At 39.3% G+C, this 7,455-nt stretch overlaps 2 pseudogenes; one reads left to right on the top strand and one right to left on the bottom strand.

The window, feature by feature from the left end:
* Positions 1-4,221: 4,221 nt before the first annotated feature.
* LOC129084014 (rRNA-processing protein FCF1 homolog) lies at positions 4,222-4,813 on the bottom strand (annotated as a pseudogene).
* Positions 4,814-5,121: 308 nt separating this feature from the next.
* Positions 5,122-6,956, top strand: LOC129084125 (mesoderm-specific transcript homolog protein-like; annotated as a pseudogene).
* The last annotated feature ends 499 nt before the right edge of the window (positions 6,957-7,455 follow it).

Genomic DNA, 7,455 nt, shown 5'->3' with positions numbered 1-7,455 from the left:
GAGCCAACAGAAATGGCATAAAAGGCATTCCTAGAGCATCAAGTTGAGGAGATCAAGGAGACTGCACCACCGAATCTCACAGGTCTCCTACCATAGAAGTTCATACCACAAAGTCAGGGATCAATCTAAGAATCAGAAGCAAAAGAGGAAGAGACTCACAAATAATGGGAAGACAGAGAAACAACCCCCAATTGAAAGGAAAGGAAGAATCCTCAGAAAGAGTGCTAAATGTAATAGAGGCAAGTCAGCTATCAGATATTGAGTTCAAAACAATGGTTATAAGGAAGCTCAATGAGTTCAGTGAGAATTACCAAAAACTACAGGGAAACTATGAGGAACTTGCTGCAAACTATACCAGCATGAAAAAGGACATAGAAATAATCAACAAGAGGTAAGATGAAATGAAGAATACAATTTCAGAATTGTAGAACTCAGTAGAGGGAATCAAAAGCAGGCAAGATGAAGCAGAGGATCAAATCAGCAAGCTGGAGGACAAGGTAGAAAAAAGCTCCCAGAAGGAGCAAGAAAATCTAAAAAAGACTCAAAAAGAATGAAAAAGGGTTAAGACAAATGCAAGACAACACAAAACATAATAATATCCATATAATATTGATACCCAGAAGGAGGAGAGGAACAAGGGATAGAAAACCTATTTGAAAAAGTAATGATGGAAAACTTCCCTATTTTGATGAGAGAAAAAGTCACACAAGTCCAGGAAGCACAGAGGGTCCCATTCAAGAGGAACCCAGTGAGGCCCGTTCCAAGATACGTCATCATTAAAATGGCAAATATCAAAGACAAAGAGAGAATCTTAAAGGCAGCAAGGGAGAAACAGGAAGCAACATACAAGGGAGCCCCAAAAAGGCTAGCTGCTGCCTTCTCAACAGAAACACTGCAAGCCAGAAGGGAATGGCAAGAAATATTTCAAGTAATGAAAAGCAAAAGCCTGTACGAAGACTGGTCTACCCATCAAGGCTCTCAATTAAAATGGAAGGCGAAATAAGGAGATTCTCAGACAAAAGAAAGCTAAAAGAATACACCTCCACCAAACCAGCACTGCAAGATATGCTAAAAAGACTGCTTTAAGAAGATGAAGAAAAAGAGTAAGAGAGAGAATGACACAGGTACAAGGGGAGAAATAAATAAGTACCTATCAATAATAACCTTAAATGTAAATGGATTAAATGCTTCAATCAAAAGGCAAAGGGAAGCTGAATGGATAAGAAAACATGACCTGCACATATGCTGCCTACATGAGATCCAACTCAGAACTAAAGACTTACACAGGCTGAAAGTGAAGGGCTGAAAAAAAAATATTCCAAGCAAATGGACAGGGGAAAAAAAGCCATGGTAGCAATACTTGTATCAGACAAAATGGACTTCAAAACAAAGGCCATAAAAAGGGACACAGAAGGACACTTCATAATACTCAAAGGAAGACTCCATCAAGGAGACATAAACATTGTAAAACTATATGTACCCAACATAGGAGCACCCAAATATACAAGGAAAATCTTGGAGGACTTCAAGAAAGAAGTCCTCCAAACAACAATCAAAACCCAGTTGTCTCCATTTTCCTCTCATGACTTAAACCTGTCCCACCCTCAATCCGTCCCCACTTTGGCTTTGTACATGGGTCCGTTATACATGTTCCTTGACTTGACCCTTCCCCTTCCTTTCTCCCGTTATCCCCCTCTCTTATTCCCTCTGGATACTGTCCGTTTGTTCTTTATTTCAATGTCTCTGGTTATATTTTGCTTGTTTGTTTTGTTGACGAGGTTCTACTTATAGGTGAGATCAAATGGTATTTGTCTTTCACCCCCTGGCTTATTTTACTTAGCATAATGCTCTCCAGTTCCATCCGTGCTGTTGTGAAGGGTAGTAGCTCTTTCTTTCTGCTGCATAGTATTCCATTGTGTGAATGTACCACAGTTTTTCGATACACTCATTTACTGATGGGCACTTAGGTTGCTTCCAGCACTTGGCTATTGTAAATTGTGCTGCTATGTACATTGGGGTGCATAGGTTCTTTTGAATTGGTATTTTGGGATTCTTAGCGTATAATCCCAGCAGTGGAATTGCTGGGTCAAAAGGCAGTTCCATTTTCAGTTTTCTGAGAAAATTCAATACTTTTTTCTACAGTAGCTGCTCCAGTCTGCATTTTCACCAATGGTGAACTAGGGTTCCCTTTTCTCCACAACCTCACCAGCACTTGTTGTTTATTGATTTGCTTTTGATGGCCATTCTGACTGGTGTGAAGTGGTATCTATCTCATTGTGGTTTTAATTTGCACTTCTCTGATGGCTAGTGATGCTGAGCATCCTTTCATATTCCATTGTGTAAATGTGCCATAGTTTTCTGATCCACTCATTTACTGATGGGCACTTAGGTTGCTTCCAGCCCTGTGTATGTCCTCCTTGGAGAAGTGTCTGTTCAGGTCTTTGCCCATTTTTTAATTGGATTGTTTGTCTTCCTGGAGTGGAGTTGTGAGTTCTTTATATATTTTGGAGATCAAACCCTTGTCTGAGGTATCATTGGCAAATATATTTTCCCATACAGTTGGTTCCTTTTTCATTTTGCTGATGTTTTCTTTAGTTGTGCAGAAGCTTCTTATTTTGATGAAGTCCTGTTTGTTTATTCTTTCCACTATTTATATGTTTATTTTAGACAGAGGGGAAAGGAAGGAGAAAGGGAGGGAGAGAAACATCAATGTGTGGTTGCCTTACACTTGCACTGGGGACCTGGCCCAGAACCCAGGCCTGTGCCCTGACTGGGAATCGAACCAGTGGTCCTTTGGTTCACAGGCCTGCACTCAATCCACTGAACCACACCAGCCAGGACTAATATAATGATAGTTTTATGTAGTTCAGCATATCTTTTTAATTATCATTGACTTGGGGGCTACATTTTTAGGCTTTCAGTTGGCTAATTTTTATATTCTATTATTCCTACTTAAGAGCTCATAATACATTTATATTAGCTCAAGTAAAATTATATATTATTATTTGTAAACAATGAAGAGCTAGAACATACTATAGCATTCATCATAAGCATTTCCCCAAGTATATTCAGTAACATTTTACTGAAATTACTATGTGACATTTCATGGCAATTCTTATATAAAAATTACCTTGTATTTCTCAAATTAAGGTAAATTTATATTATTACGAGAGTAAAAAGAATAATCACCATGAAATAGAAACTTGTATAGGATTTTAAACTGAATTCCTTTTTTGCCTCCCCAAGCACTATCTTCATCATGTTCTTTCTTACCTGAGATCTATAAGCAGGGTAGAACTCAATTTTGAAGTACAGAAAGGCTATATGATTTTGTTATTTTTTATTAAGAGAAAGAACACAAAATTAAACTTGCAAAGTTAGATATAGAATTTATTCCAAGGAATCACAGCAAAGTGCAGATTTAATTAAAAAATTTTAATCCTCACCTGAGCATATATTTTTATTTTTGATTTGAGAGAGAGAGAGAGAGAGAGAGAGAGAGAGAGAGAGAAACATTGACCAGCTGCCTCCTGTACATGCCCTGAATGGGGACTGAACCTGCAACTGTTTCGGTGCATGGGACAACACCATTCAACCAACTGAGCCACCCGGCCAGGGTACAAAGTACAGATTTTAAAATGCTATATATTTTTTCCCATACATTTTTGGCTCTAAATTCTTTACCATCTGTTCCTGTGACAATAATTTTATCCAGTCTCTTTTTTGTCATGGTTGATTACAATGTGTCGTTATTATTACTGATAGTTCTGGAAAGTTTTTTCAGCTTCACTCATTATTGTCATATCATGTGAATTTTTAGAACTGTTGACAAATACAGAAAGCTTCTATCAATTTTCTTTCTATGAGCTATCATAAATGTGCTTGTTCTTTGTAATATATCTTTACACTCTGCACCATAAATCCAGGGATTTCATGTGTTACTTTAAGAAAGTTGGATGTGCTTGAGGTAGGGGAATGGTTCGGAGCATGGCACTGATACTGATGACACTCTGTTTGGTTTACACTACTGTTTACTGGACCTTCTCAACTCTTGGCTATTAAAACGTGTTCAGATGGAGATAAGACTACTGAAGTGCTTTCAAGCCAGGTTTTTATTTTATTTTATTTTTTCCAAATAACTCATTCAGTACCATGTTTAATAAACTGGCAACAGAGAAAGTTGGTTGAAAGAAAGCAGAAAAACACTTCGTCTTTTAAGTATTAAAACCAAGGGGCTCCATAATCATCTGGCATCTGCTCAATGTTGTACCTGTGGTTAGAAATGTACTTGCGGGGAATTCCAGGGATCTTCCTGATTCTTCCTTTAAGGTCCCAGTCAATTGTGGCCACCATGTAACACTTGTGCTAAGTTACTCTGTACTGAACGGTCATCTGCATAGGTTCCTTTGTGTGTGCATGGTAATAGTTCAAATCTTGGATCCTTGGCGATCCTTAGAGCCATTCAATACTTCTGCCCCAATTTCTCATTTTCAGCCATTACACAGTCAGTTATACAAGGTATACACTTGGCATAGAGACAGTCCATCATTGACTGCAGTAAGTCCAGTTTAGCCTTAATGGAAATGTTAAAGTTGCTATCACCCAGGATATGGTAATATAGGCCCAGTTGTGTGTTATATTGGAAGAGTAAGCAGGGAGAGTATCGGGGCACTTCCTTTTCCCTCAGTACACTACAATCATTCTTTTCTATCTTTTTAGGTTTTAATATATCCTTTTCTTTAAGTCTCTGATTTCTCAGGCTAAGCATTTGCTTCATGGTCACATATTTCCTTGTTTTCTTTTGTTTCCTCATGATTATGCCACATTCTTATTTCTGTCAAGCCAGGTTTTTAAAAATTACATAAACTTTTTACTTTAGAATAGTTTAATTTACAGTTTCAAGCCACTTTTCATTTAGTCTTCTTAATGTTGTGAGATGAGCATTTTAATATTTAAAGGGGTATAAAGATCTTACCTAAAGTGACAGCACCTGTCAATTATGGGCCCCATGCTGAAGAGACATCAGTGTTAACAGCTTTTATACAACAAACATTACTAGGAGGCAGTAGCAATTGCTGTAAGATCATTATGTAAATAACTAAAGGCAAGTGTCTTCAAATGATGGTTGTTCTGTAGTTTAGTTGTATTTTTGATGTGGTTGTGGTAGAATTGGAGTACCACATTTACTTATGCCACCATCTTGAGCAGAAGTCCTAATTCAGTACCCAGATATTTAGTCAAACATCAGTTGGGCTCTTGTTGTGAAAATGTTTGGTTTCATTCACATGAATACTTAGAGTAAAGTTGATTAATGTGAGTGGGCCTCATCCAGTTAGTCGTAGGCATTAAGAAGAAAAAAAAAACTGAGATCCCCAGAGGAAGAATTCTGCCTCCATGCAGTCCTTGGACTCAACTCTTCCCTGGGTTTCCAGTCTACCCCCCTACCCTGCAGATTTTTGACTTGCAGTCTCCACAATCATACAAGCCAATTTCTTAAAGTCAATCAACCAATCTTCTTCTCTCTCCCCCTACTCTCTCCTTCCTATTTTTTCTGTTTCTTTGTGGAACCCTGACTAATTCACATAGATTAAGTATCGATTTGTAGAGATATTGTAAATAATATAAAGGCAACAAATTTGGTTGGAGACTTTTCTCTCTTTGGCTTATCTCTCTTTTCCTTCTTACCCTTATTTTGATTTTCAGGTTTTTAGGGGACAGACATCTATACATCTTTGCTTAGTATTTGCTCTCTTTGTTATGGATAGTCAGTAAAAGTAACCATTGGCAAAGTATGTTCCTATACATTATTTAATACTTACACCAATCCTGTCAGATATTAAAAATATTCCTGTTTCAGAGATGAAAGAATAACATTAAAAGTAATACTGGACCTCTGGCTTTAGGCAGTGCATGAACAGCGGGTTCCTCCTAACATGGAGCCTTATAGTCCAGATGTTACCTGAATCAGGCTGAGGGAGTGGTGGGTGCAGGTGGGGCTATTGGCGGTGCCCCTGCCTGTGGGCTATCTACACAGCCCCACAACTCCCTTCCCAGATTTTCCCTGCTCTTCACTCAGGGAAGTTTTCAGGCAAATGTTTCACCTGCAAGGGACAGCACATCTTCTTCCAAGACTCTGTGGGTATATTTGGAAGTCAGGAGATAGTTGTGCTTTTACATGGCATTCCAACATCCAGCTATGACTGATACAAGATTTGAGAAGGTCTGATGTTGAGGCTTTATCAAGGGGTGACCCTCAATTTCTTAGGCTTTGGCTTTAGCGATAAACCGAGATCACGTCATTACTCCATATTTGAGCAGACCAGCATTGTGGAGGCACTTTTGAGGGATCTGGAGCTTCAGGACCTTGGGGTCAACCTTTTGTCTTATGATTATGGAGACATCATTGCTCAGGAGCTCCTTTATAGGTTCAAGCAGAATCGATTTGGTCAGCTTACCGTAAAGAGTCACTGTCTGTGAAATAGAGGTATGTTTCCTGACACTCACCATCCTCTCTTTCTCCAAAAGGTTCTCAAAGGTGAAGGCATGCTGTCAGCCACCCTGAGAGGACTTATGAACTCCTTTGTATTCTCCCAAGGTCTCACCTCAGTGGGCCATGCTCCTGACCCTCTGAGAGTGAGTTCTCAGGGACATGGGACATGTGGGCAGGGATAGGCAGTAATGACGGAAATTTAGTTATAGACAGTCTCTTATAGGGCATCGATCAAAGGAAGGAGTGTAGAATACGCTGGATGTTTGCCTCTGTAACTATTCCCATTCATTTTATCTGTGGGCCTTTGGATCCAGTGAATCCCTGTCCGGAGTGTTTGGAGCTGCGCAGAAAAATGCTGCCATGGTCCGCAGTGTTGATTCTGAGTGACCACATTAGCCACTACCCAAAGCCAGAGGATCCCATGGGCTTCCTGAGTGCACATATGGGCTTCATCTACTCCTTGTGAACCAGAAAGAGTAGCTTCCCTGTATTACCTCCCTTACTGCCTTATCTGTTGTGTATTCCATTTAGAAAGAAATGCACAAAAGAGGTTCTGGTCACCAAACACCCTTCTCTCACAAAGATCCACCTGACTCACATTGGTGAGCAGCATATAGTAAAAAGCCAGTAGAAGCTTCAGTTAATGATAGCCTAAGAGTCCACCTCCCTCCCATACCATTGACATCTGATCTGGTATATGGACTTGCCTTTGCCTTGTGTTAAGAGGAAATTCTGATCAGCTCTACTACTCATGGTTGCAGAAAGACAGACATTCTTTTGCATAAAAGTCTTTTAACATTTCTATGGATTTTTCTGAAATACTTAGAAGTGCTAATTTCTGGCCCAGCCTCAAATGGAATCTTATAGTAAACAATGAGGAGATGATGCCTGCTTTACTCTCCTTGATGGCTTTTAAGAGCACATTTTTTTTTTGAGTTTTCTGTGCAGCACAGCTTCAAGGGAGA

Source organism: Pteronotus mesoamericanus, unplaced genomic scaffold (assembly GCF_021234165.1).
Source record: "Pteronotus mesoamericanus isolate MK-2021 breed Mesoamerican mustached bat unplaced genomic scaffold, CSHL_Meso_final scaffold_174, whole genome shotgun sequence".
NCBI classification, from domain to species: Eukaryota; Metazoa; Chordata; class Mammalia; order Chiroptera; family Mormoopidae; genus Pteronotus; species Pteronotus mesoamericanus.
Note: the sequence above shows the minus strand (reverse complement) of the source record. Positions and strands in the feature narration are given on the sequence as shown.